Here is a 12,162-nt window from a genome sequence, read left to right as displayed (position 1 = left end):
TGCCAGAGGAAGTGGTGGAGGCTGGTACGATTGCAACATTTGAAAGGCGTCTGAATGGGTATATGAATAGGAAGGGTTTGGAGGGATAGGGGCCGGGTGCTGGCAGGTGGGATTAGATTGGTTTGGGATATCTGGTCAGCATGGACAGGTTGGACCGAAGGGTCTGTTTCCATGCTGTACATCTCTATGCCTCTATGATAGTATTAAAAAACATGAGGGACATTGACAAAGTGGACAGGGAGACACTCTTCCCATTTGGGAAAGTAACAAGAACAAGAAGGTCTGGGTTTAAAGGGATTGTCAAAAGGAGAATGAGAATGTGAGAAAATGAAATGCACAGCAAGTGATTAACATCTGGAATGCACTGCCTAAAAGTGTAGTGAAGGCAGATTCAACTCAGGCACTCAAAACAGTTAATAGAAAAGGAACAATATGCAGGATTACAGGGAGAAAGGAACAAAGTGGTTTGCTCATTTTAAGAACCAGTCAGACATGATGGGCCAAATGGTCTCCTTCTGCACTATTACAGTTCTGTGATTGTCTGATTTTTAAAATTTGAAAATGGGTTAAATATACCTTCCAATATACTGATCCTTCTCAGTCATTCATCCTCTGGATAAATGTCTTCCAGAAATAAAGTTGCCCAGTGGCTCAGCATGACGGTGAATTTGTTTCCTTTTTTTGTCTGACACTTCAATCCTTGCCTCCAGATACCACGTAACAAGTAAAACAAGAACACGATGTTTTTGTATCAGTGTTACTCACGCACTGAACACAAAAGAAACACTGTATCTCTGTGACTTCCGGATTATGAAGGACATAATCTTCATACTGTCACTTAAATTTTTGTGCAATTAGGGCAGTCATTTCAGTGCCTACCTTGTCAAGTACATGTCTCAAGAAAAAATGCAAGGTCTTGTCAGAAAGACAGGACTAGGAGAGATTTATATTGTAGGCATTAAAATGTCAAATGACTCATTCAGCCCACCATCATGTCAAAATCCACCCCTGCCCCACACAGTACAATATTGTGACATTTCTCCCTTTCAATCTACCATCAGTGGCTTTGAAATCTAACAGCAGTTGCACAGTTAGGATGATTGCTTTGTCACTCTACAAGGAAAATTCTTATTAACAGAGTTTGCAAGAATTTCATTTGAGGCTAGTTATCCATGGGACTAGGTCAGTCTACCGATGCTGGAGATCAGTGTCGAGAGTGTGGTGCTGGAAAACCACAGCAGGTCAGGCAGCATCTGAGGAGCAGGAGGATCTAGACTGGGATGTCTTGTCAGCGTGGACAAATTGGACTGAGGGGTCTGTTTCTGTGCTGGAGGACTCTATATCTATATAGGTTGGGGTGTCATGTATTCTGTCTCTGTACAGCATGTGTTCATTTTTCAGCACCATTTAATGGGGTGGGGGAGAGTGTAATTGGAATGAGCAGACTAGAACAACAGATTGATCTGGGTTGTGGAGGGAGAAGAATGTCAAAACGAACTCAATAGAAATTTATATCACATAAGACAGAAACAACATGGTTTTATGAAGCAGAAATGGTGTTCAACAAGTTTAAGAGTTCTTAAAGGATAGAACTAGTAAGTGAATAAGGGACACCTGTGGATGTAATTATGTTCATGTAATGTGGAAGATAGTGATGTCATGGTAATGTCCTTGGTCCAGAAGACGAAGATAAAGCTCTGGGGATACAGGTTCAAATCCCATCATGTCAGCCGGTGAATTTAAATTAAGTTAATAAAATGTGGAATTGGAAGCCAATTGTAGTAACAATGTGCATGAAACCATCATAAATTGTTGTAAAAACTGATATGGTTCACTAATGGCCTTTAGACTTTAAAGTGTAATACCTTTACCTTCTTGTCTGTATATTTCTTTTATTTGTTCATAAGATGTGAGTGTTGCTGGCTGAACCAGCATTTATGCCGTCTCCCTAACTGCCCAGATGACAGTTTGGAGTCAATCACTTTGCTGTGGGTCTGAAGTCACATGGAGGAGAAAATGAGGACTGCAAATGCTGGAGATCAGAGTTGAAAGTGCAGTGCTGGAAAAGCACAGCTGTTCAGACAGCATCCGAGGAGCAGGAGGATAAACGTTTTGGGCATAAGCCCTTCATTAGGATATCACATGTAGGCCAGACCAGGAAAGGGTGGCAGATTTCCTTCCCTAAAACTTATTAGTGAACCAAATGGATCTTTGCAACAATCATTAGTGGTTATATGACCATCACTGGATGAGCTTCTCATTCTAGATTTCGAATTAAATTCAGATTTCGTCATTGATCATGGTGGAATTCGAACCCATGTCACCAGACCATAGGTTGGGTTTCTGGTTTACTAGTCCAGCCAGATTACCACTGCGCCACCACTCCTCATTAGAGCTGTCCCTTATTTTTTAATCTTATAATGTGAGTCTGTATGTATTTTTGATATGTTTTTATTGTTTTCTTTTCCAGGGTAAATTATAATAAAACTCCTCTTCCTTTCAGTCAAGAAAATCTTGGATTGTCTCCTTCATTTTTGATCTAGTTAACTAAATTTTAATTGAAGTCAGATAACTGTGTGCTAAAAAAGAAATGAAACTATTTGTTTCAGGGGGTTTAAAAAAAGGAGGAAGCAAAGAGATATGACCAGACTAATTGAATGGACAACAACATGACAGATGGTGTACAACATGGGACGTTGGATGTTATTCGTTTTATTAATAAGAATGGAAAACCAGAATATTTATCAAAAGATTTGAAATTCTTGAATGTTGACATTTAGTGAGATGTGGGTGTACAGACATAAAGAACAGAAAAAGGGAGAAATTCAGCAAGCAATTAGGAAGTCATGCTGACCTTTATGACAACAAGGTTAGAATAAAAGATTAATAAAGTTGTTCTGGGTTTTAGTGAGATGACAACTTGCATACTGTATGTAGTTTTGGTCTTCCTATTTTAGGACGGAAATATCTCTATTGGAGGCAGTACATTGACTGACAGTTTCACAAGATTGTTTTCTGGGATAAGATAGTCATTCTACGATGATAGGCTGTTTACCTTAAATTAGAGTTGAGAGAGTGAGAGATGATCTCATTGAAATTTAAGATTCTGAAGGAGCGTGTCAGGATAGACACAGCAAGATTGTTTCCTGTGGGTGAGGAATCTTAAACTTTGGTGTCTGGCTTCAGTATAAAGGGTTGATCATTTAGTTCTGAAATGAGGACAACTTTCTTCATTTAAAAGGTTGTGTATGTTTGGAATTCTCAATCCAAGGAGTTGGGCATGCTTCATCATTGAATATATTCCAGGCTGGTATGGATTTTGATCTCTCAGGAAATACAGGGATAGGGATGTTGGATAGAAAAGTCAAGGTAAGGCAGAAAATCAGTCATGGTAATATTGAAAAGTGGAGCAGGCTTGAGAGGTCATACTATCTATATCGGATCTACTTTGATCCTATCTATATGTGCAAAGCCCCTTAGAAGAAGTGATTTGCTACTTTTTACTAAAACTTTATATATTTACTTTTTATATTGCTTTTCAAGTGTAACTCTGAGTGTTTGGTTTTCCTAGGTTGCTTGGAACTTACCAGTGAAAGGAAGATGAGAGAGCAGTAGGAATTGAGGGAGCTGAACAAATGACCGGCAGAAATGTTCAAATCTTACATACATCTCCTTGTGCAAATGAAAGGTGTTACCTCAGAGTACTTGTTCAGAGAACATGCTTTCGCTGTGCTGGAATTGATTTAAAATATTTTGCAGGATTGGGCATCTGATTGATGCTTTCCATTTCCCAAATCCCAGTGCTACATGAGTGTTGCTTATGTGGCATTACCTCATACCTCAGATAAGGAGGTCTCATCCCAAAAAACAATCTTGTGAACCTATCAATGTACCACTTCCAACAGAAGCGTTTCCTTCCTAAAATTTGAGACCAAAACTGCATACAGTATACAAGTTGTTATCTCTGTAAAACTCTATACAATTGCAGAATGACTTCATTAATCTTTTATTCTAATCTTCTTGTAATAAATGTCACTATGACTTTAGCCTTCATAGTTGCTTACTGAACTAGACTGTACTAGCTAAATGGATAGAGAACTGGCTGGGCAACAGGAGACAGTCAGTAGCAGTGGACGGGAGTTTCTCAAAATGGAGAACTGTGACCAGTGGCATTCCACAGGGATTTATGCTAGGACCACTGTGATATACAAAAATGATCTGGAGGACGGTATAGGTGGTCTGATTAGCAAGTTTGCAGATGACACTAAGATTGGTGGAGTAGTAGACAGTGAAGGAGACTATCTGAGAATGCAGCAAAATATGGGTAGATTGGAGAGTTGGGCAAAGAAATGGTAGATGGAGTTCAATCTGGGCAAATGCAAGGGAATGCATTTTTGAAGATCCAATTCTAGAGCGAACTATATGGTAAATGGTATAGCTCTGGGCAAAATTGATGTACAGAGGGATCTGGTTGTTAGGTCCATTGTACCCTGAAGGTGGCAACACAGGTCAATAGAGTTGTCAAGAAGGCTTAAGGTATGCTTTCCTTCATTGGACAGGGTATTAATACAGGAGTTAGCAGGTCATGTTACAGTTGTATAGGACTTTGGTTCGGCCACATTTGGAATACTGTGTACTCTTTTGGTCTCCACATTAACAGTAGGATGTGGATGCTTTGGAGAGGGTACAGAGGAGGTTCACCAGGATGTTTTCTGGTATGGAGAGTGCTTGTTACGAAGAAAGGTTGAGTAGATTAGGATTATTTTCATTAAAAAGACAGAGGTTGAGGGGGGACCTGATCGAGGTTGACAAAATCATGAGAGGTATAGACAGACTGGTTGGCAAGAAGTTTTTTCCAGAATTGGGGGACTCAAGTTCAAGCTGAGAGGAGAAAAGTTTAAGGGAAATGTGCGTGGAAAGTTCTTTACGCAGAGTACCTGGAATGTGTTGCCAGCAGAGGTGTAGAGGCAGGCACGGTAGTGTCATTGAAGGTGTATCTAGACAGATACATGAATGGACAGGGAGCAGAGGGATACAGATCCTTGGGAAATAAACAAGTTTAGATAGAGGATCTGGATTGGCACAGGGTTAGAGGGCCAAAGGGCCTGTTCCTGTGCTGTAGTTTTCTTTGTTTTTTGTACTACCTTTTGTATTCTTTGTATCTGTACACCCACATCTTATGAAATATCAAAATTAAAAGAATTTCAAATTTTTTAATCAATATTCTTCTTTACCATCCTTATTAACAAAACAAATAACATCCAACATCCCCATATTGAACAACAACAACACCAGAAGCAGCAATAGAAACCTTCTCCTCATCCACTTACCACCTCATAGATGGAAGGAATGAGCAGAGAAATGCAGCTCAATGGAAGCACTCTCCACAATACAGTGTTACATGGAGAGAGTTGGCTTCCTGAACATATCCGATCTTCACTTGTCACATCAAGTGACCACTGACATCTGCAGCCTCTCAGAACAAGACCACTTGCTAAGTGGCCACCAGGCATTGCCGGTGGCCATTAACATCCTTAATATATTCAGCTCTGTTCCTTCCAAAGGGGTCCACAGTTTATTGACAGAGCACATAGTCAGCTCCTCACAAACGCACATAGGGCTCGATTCTATGCTTGTTAGGAAATATGTGCATATTTTGAAAATTATAATCTAGTCAAGCAGAAACAGCACGGTTTCACAAAAGTAAATCATTTCGGACTAATTTATGAGAATTTTTCATGAAAGTCTCAACCAGATTGGATAGAGTGAAACCAGTAGGTGTGTTGTACGTAGTCTTCCAGAAAGTGTCTGACAAGGTAGCTAACAAAAGGTTAGGCCATAAAATTGAAACCCTTGGTGTGTGAGAGATTGTACATTGTCATGGATAAAAAATTGGCTAATGGGCAGGAAACAGCAAGTTGGGATTAAGCATTCTTTTTTAGGTTAGCAACCTGTGACTAGTGGGGTTCCACAGGGATCAGTGTTGAGACCACAACTGTTTACAATATATATTATTGACTCAGAGGAAGGAAACAGATGTTTCCTTGCAGATGACACAAAAATAGGTGGAAAGGCTTGTTGCGAAGGAGATATAGGTTGTAATCCATGAAGTACAGATTAAGTGGATTGGTCGTGCTAAATTGTCCTATGGTGTGTAGGCTAGGTGGATTAGCCGGGTAAACACAGTGCTGTGAGATTGGAGCAGGGGAGTGCTGGGTCTGGGTGGGATGCTCTTTGGAGGGTTGATGCAGACACAATGGGCTGAATGACCTCTTTCCGCACTGTCGGGATTCTATGTGATACAACTGATCTGATTTGACTTATTGTTGTGACATGTACTTAAATACAGTGAAACGTTTAGTTTTGCGAGCATTTCAGGCAGATCATAGCAAGTAAGGACATATGGATCATAGGGTGCTTAAACAAAGCAAGACATGCAAGGTTATGGCTGTACAGATATATTTAGATTAGATTACTTACAGTGTGGAAACAGGCCCTTCGGCCCAACAAGTCCACACCGCCCCGCCGAAGCGCAACCCACCCATACCCCTGCATTTACCCCTTACCTAACACTACGGGCAATTTAGCATGGCCAATTCACCTGACCTGCACATCTTTGGACTGTGGGAGGAAACTGGAGCACCCGGAGGAAACCCACGCAGACACGGGGAGAACGTGCAAACTCCACACAGTCAGTCGCCTGAGGCGGGAATTGAACCCAGGTCTCTGGCACTGTGAGGCAGCAGTGCTAACCACTGTGCCACCGTGCTGCCCACTAGGCGAACGTGATGACCACTACACTACAGAAACCAGCCGAGGCCACTGTACTATTTATAGGTTACCCGAGTGGGAAAAATGTAAAGTCATTCATTTTGGAGGGGATGACAAAAGAACAGTATTATTTAAACAGAAAAAAACTGAGGGTACTTGTGCACAAAACGCACAAAGCTAGGACACAGATACCGCGGATAATCAGGAAGGATAGTTCAAGGAGGTTGGAGTATAAGAAGAGCAAACTCATACTGCAATAGAACATGATGCTGATGAGACCACATCTGGAGTACTATGAGCAGTTTTAGTCCCCTTATTTAAGGAGAGATATCATTTAATTGGAGACAGTACAGAGAAAGTTCACTTGCATGGTACCTGTTATAGAGGAATTGGCTTATGAACAATAGCTGAACAGGTTGGAAGTTACTTACTGGAGTTTGGAAGAATGGGGTGATCGCATTGAAAGATATAGGATTCTTAAGAGGCTTGACAGGGTAAATACCAAGAGGATGCTTCCTCTCATGGGATAGTCTAGGACCAGAGGGCATAATCTCAGAATAAAGGGGTGCCAATCTAAGACTAAGATGAGGAGAAATTTCTTCTCTCAGAAAGTTGAAAGCCTTTGGAATTCCTTACCATAGAGAGCTGTGGGAGAAAAATCTTTGTATATATTTCAGGCTGAGATAAATAGACTCTTGATCAGTAGAGGAATAAAGAATTATGGGGAAAATGCAGGAAAGTTGATGCAAGCAATGTCGGATAAGGCATGATCTTATTGAATGGCAGAGCAGGCTTGAGGGGCCAGAAGGCCTCCTCCTGATCCTATTTCTAATGGTTACCTTGTGACAGATGGAGTCAATTCAGAACAAGTGGAAGTTTGGTTTTATAGCTGTGGCTGGTTTCCAGCGCTTCCAGGAGTCTTTAACTGCACACGTGTGCTTATTAAATCTCTCACTCTGGTCAACTTCAAGGGCTTCCATTCTCTCTCTGTGAAATTTGTTATAAGTACTTAAAGATCATTACACATTTTGTGTAATGTTCCACGAACCATTACGCTGTTATCCTCTGCCAGGCAAACATCTTTGCACCATGAAACAGAATTAATGGCTAACATTTTGGAGACAAGGACAACTCACTGAAGACATGACTGATTATACCTATTAGAACCTGAAAGTTATTCCTATAAGAGATGCAAGCAAAGCCACTTAACCATGAGAATTATCAAGTGAACAATTAGTATGCTGAATTTGTACTTTAAATGCCTGGAGAGATTGGGGGTACTTCAATATGCACCTGTCTGGATTTCAGGAATGATAGTGGTGTGCTGTGCTTTATACAATATACAGAAAAACAAGGATTGGAGCTGCAGGAAGATGAAGGTCCCAATAACAGTGAAGAAAGAGAATCATGGTGTGGTGAGGGCAGCTGCAGCTGCATGTAACTATGTAGATGGCTTAATTCAGTCACAGTTTGATTCTGCAACCACATTCTGGATCCTGGACCTCCTGCCTCCAATTCCCCACAAAACAGTACGACAGTCAGCTCTGTCACAGACACCTATTATCTGACTTTAACTTCATTTATCACAACTTAATTGCCACTTGCCATGCATTAGGCAAAGAAGAGCAAAATCAGAGAACTCAAAAATAATTTTAACCTTGCAGGAAAATTGAACAGAAACTTAAAAACCCAATTTCACATCAACCACCCATCTGCATAATCTTACACAAAACATTTTTCCTCTTCTTTAATTTACTATCCTACCTCATGCAGAGTTGAATGCAGACTGCTCTGACTGCTGAGATACCTTTGGCTGCCAGCCTCTGGATTTTGGAACTCATGCTATACCACTATATCACCTCTGGTTTTCCGAAGCGACGTGCCTCTCCAGACAGTGTTTTGTCTCAGCCACAGGGAAGAAGAGACCCGCAAGTGACAGTATTATGTTGAGTGGTTGGATGAATCCATTGTTGGAAAATCCATTGAGAGTTATTGTAGAGGAGAGAGATGACATTGAGTAGAGTCTTATGGAGTTGATGGTGATCTTGGCCTCCAGCTGGAGAGCTAGCAAGATTTCCCTGTTGCCTCTTTTTGAGAAAAAAAGATATATTACACAGGCACTTAACAGGCCAGAGGTGGGCTTTCTCACAGGAGAAAAGATCTCAGAGACAGAACACTTTTCCCGTTCAGAGCTGCTGCCAACCAGATGCTGACAACTCTTTAGTACTCAGTCGCACTGTGGTGATTATGGCTGCTGCCAAAATGACACCAATTTGTAGCCTTGGATTAAGGAGGGACCCAGGCACTGGTGATTGTGCTTGCAGGCATGGCTGCACCTAGGTACCTGCTGAACAAATCAATTCTAAACAAGGACAGTAACAGAAATTATTTTTGTTAATTTATATGCTTCAGAGAAACCCATCCCTTCCCAAGAAAGTTCAAGGCTTTGGACTTGCCTTCTCCTCCAGGTCAACTCACCCACTTAGTCTGCATCTACTGAATTCTGTGATATCCATCTATCAACATCTCCTGGAATATATCCAGCTGGCAACCCACCCACAAATCCCAATCTAGTGTGAGTAAAGCACATTGTGGTTTATTTAAAACATTTGTTCTATGTTCCATACATCACAAAACCAAATACAACAAAATATGCAGTAAAGTGACATCAGATTAATATGAAGCCAGAAAGACACATTAAATTACGTTTCACACCCCATCTTCTCTCAATCATCTGATTACTAGTATCAAATGAGTCATTAAGGTCATTACTCAATTTGTTATTATAAGAAAGTAACCAAACAGGATGCCAGATCCTGGATATGAATGTATTAACACAACACCTTCCTTGAACTTCTCAACCTTGCCTTAGGACTGCTCGTAAAACCTTCTTCAGCAAAGTTGAACATTGTTTTAACACTCTGTGTGTTGACCCCACAAACAGCCCAAGACATTGAGGTAGTGTGTGCTATGAACACACTTTCACAATGTGCAGGAATACACTGAAGGCAGAGTTAGGGGTTTGAAGTTAGATTACATCAAGGTGTACTTCAATGTGCCATAGAATCATAGGGGGCCAGAGCACAGTAAAAAGCCTTCAGTGCTTTAAGTCTGCACAAGTCAATAAATTATCACCCAACTATTCTAAACCCATTTTTCAAAGCCTTAGCCTTGTGTGCCTTGGCATCGTAAGTGTATATCTAAATAATTCTTAAATCAGGGTGGCATGGTGGCTCAGTGGTTAGCATTGCTGCCTCACAGCACCAGGTTCCCAGGTTCAATTCCAGCCTCGGGTAACTGTGTGGAGTTTGCACGTTCTCCCCGTATCTGTGTGGGTTTTCTCCGGGTGCTCCAGTTTCCTCCCACAATCCAAAGATGTGCAGTTTAGGTGAATTGGCTATGCTAAATTGCCCATAGTGTTTGGTGCATTAGTCAGAGGGAAATGGGTTTGGGTGGGTTACTCTTCGGAGGGTCGGTGTGGCCTGTTTCAACACTGTAGGGATTCTAATCTCATGAGGGTTTCTGCCTCTGTCATTCTCACAGGCAGTGAGTTCCAGATTCCCACCAACCTCTGGGTGAAAAAAGATTTTCCTCGCATCCCCTCTAAACCTCCTGCCTCTTGCATTAAATCCATACCATTTGTCATTGTGTCCTCTACCAAGAAGAAATGTTTCTTCCTATCTATGCCCCTCATAATATTATACATCCCAGTCATACCCCCCTCACTCACCCCTACTGCAAGGAAAACAGCCCCAGTCTATCCAACCTCTCTGCATAACTGAAACTCTCAGCACAGGTAAACTCCTGGTAAAACTCTTCTGCACCATATCCAGTGCAATCCCATCCCTCCTTTAACTTGGAGTTGTGGTCTAATCAATGTTTTATACAGTTCCAGCATAACTTCCCTGCTCTTAAAATCTATGCCTCAGCTAATAAATGCAAGTATCCATATACCTTAATTACTTGAATACCTAGATTAAAGTGGTGCTGGAAAAGCACAGCCGGTCAGGCAGCATCCAAGAAGGAGGAAAATCGACGTTTTGGGCAAAAGCCCTTCATCAGGAATTACGCCAGTTTTCATTCCTGATGAAAGGCCTTTGCCCGAAACGTCAATTTTCCTCCTTCTTGGATGCTGCCTGACCGGCTGTGCTTTTCCAGCACCACTCTAATCTAGACTCTGATTTCCAGTATCTGCAGTCCTCACGTTTGCCTACTTTAATATCTATCCTGCTATTAAAGGACAGTGTACATTCACATTAAGTTCTCTTGATCCTCAGTGCTTCCCAGGGTCCTACAGTTCATCATGTTTTCCCTTGGTGTGATTATCCTTCCAAGGTGCAACACCTCACATTTATCTAAACTGACTTCCATTTGACACTGATCAGATCATTTGGCAATCCTATCTATATACCCCTGTGATCTAAGACGATCCTCCTCACTATTTATCACTTCAGCAATTTTAATATCATCTGTGAATATACTGACATACTCTCCAAAAATCAAACCTAAATTATTTAGATATACCACAAACAGGAAGTGCCTCAACACTAATCTCTGCAGCACTCCTGAACATGGGCCTCCAATCACAAAAGCATCCTTCAAATATCCCTCTCTACTTGCTGCCACTCAGTCAAATCAAGATCCAATTTCCTTGGATTCCATGGGTGTTACCTTTTGCTGTAAATCACTTATGCTGGATCTTATCAAAAGCCTTGCTGAAGTCCATGTCAAAATACATCAAATTCATTGCTATCATCTAGACACCTGTGTAACTCTTTGAAAAATTCAATCAAGTTATCCAGACACGACCTCCCCTTAATAAAGCCATGCTCATTTTCTTGACTAATCCTTATCTTTCCAGTGCAGATTAATACAGTCCCTCAGAATTGCTTCCAATAGTTTCCAGAACTAAGATAAAACTGTCTGTACAATTATTTGATTTATGATGCAATAAGTGGGAGTTTATGAACAACATCTTGCAAAAGAACTGCTTTAAACACTGCTCAAACATTGCCTGCAGTTGCTGAAGCTGCTTATAAATTTGGACAATAATACTAACACAGCCAGCTGGTGGCGATATTATCATTCATTGAGCTCTACTGAAAACACTGGTAACAACTTTGTCAAGATGACGAGACTGGTAACAATGTGATGGATCCTGCAGTGACCAGAGACCAGGAGTTATTGATGGATCCCAGACAATGTTTTTCACAGCTCAACTAGGATCCCTCTTTATTTGCAACGTATTGATGAGTATCCTAGTTGAGCTGTGAATTTGCAATGTATTGATGAGGATCCTAGTTGAGCTGTGACAAACATTATCTGTATTTTGCTAATGTCAGACGTAAAATAAATTAATGCACCTGTATTATGTAAGCGTACACTTAAAGC

Source organism: Chiloscyllium punctatum, chromosome 45, assembly GCF_047496795.1.
Source record: "Chiloscyllium punctatum isolate Juve2018m chromosome 45, sChiPun1.3, whole genome shotgun sequence".
Taxonomy (NCBI): domain Eukaryota; kingdom Metazoa; phylum Chordata; class Chondrichthyes; order Orectolobiformes; family Hemiscylliidae; genus Chiloscyllium; species Chiloscyllium punctatum.
The sequence above is the reverse complement of the archived record's forward strand: the minus strand, read 5'-3'. Positions refer to the sequence as shown.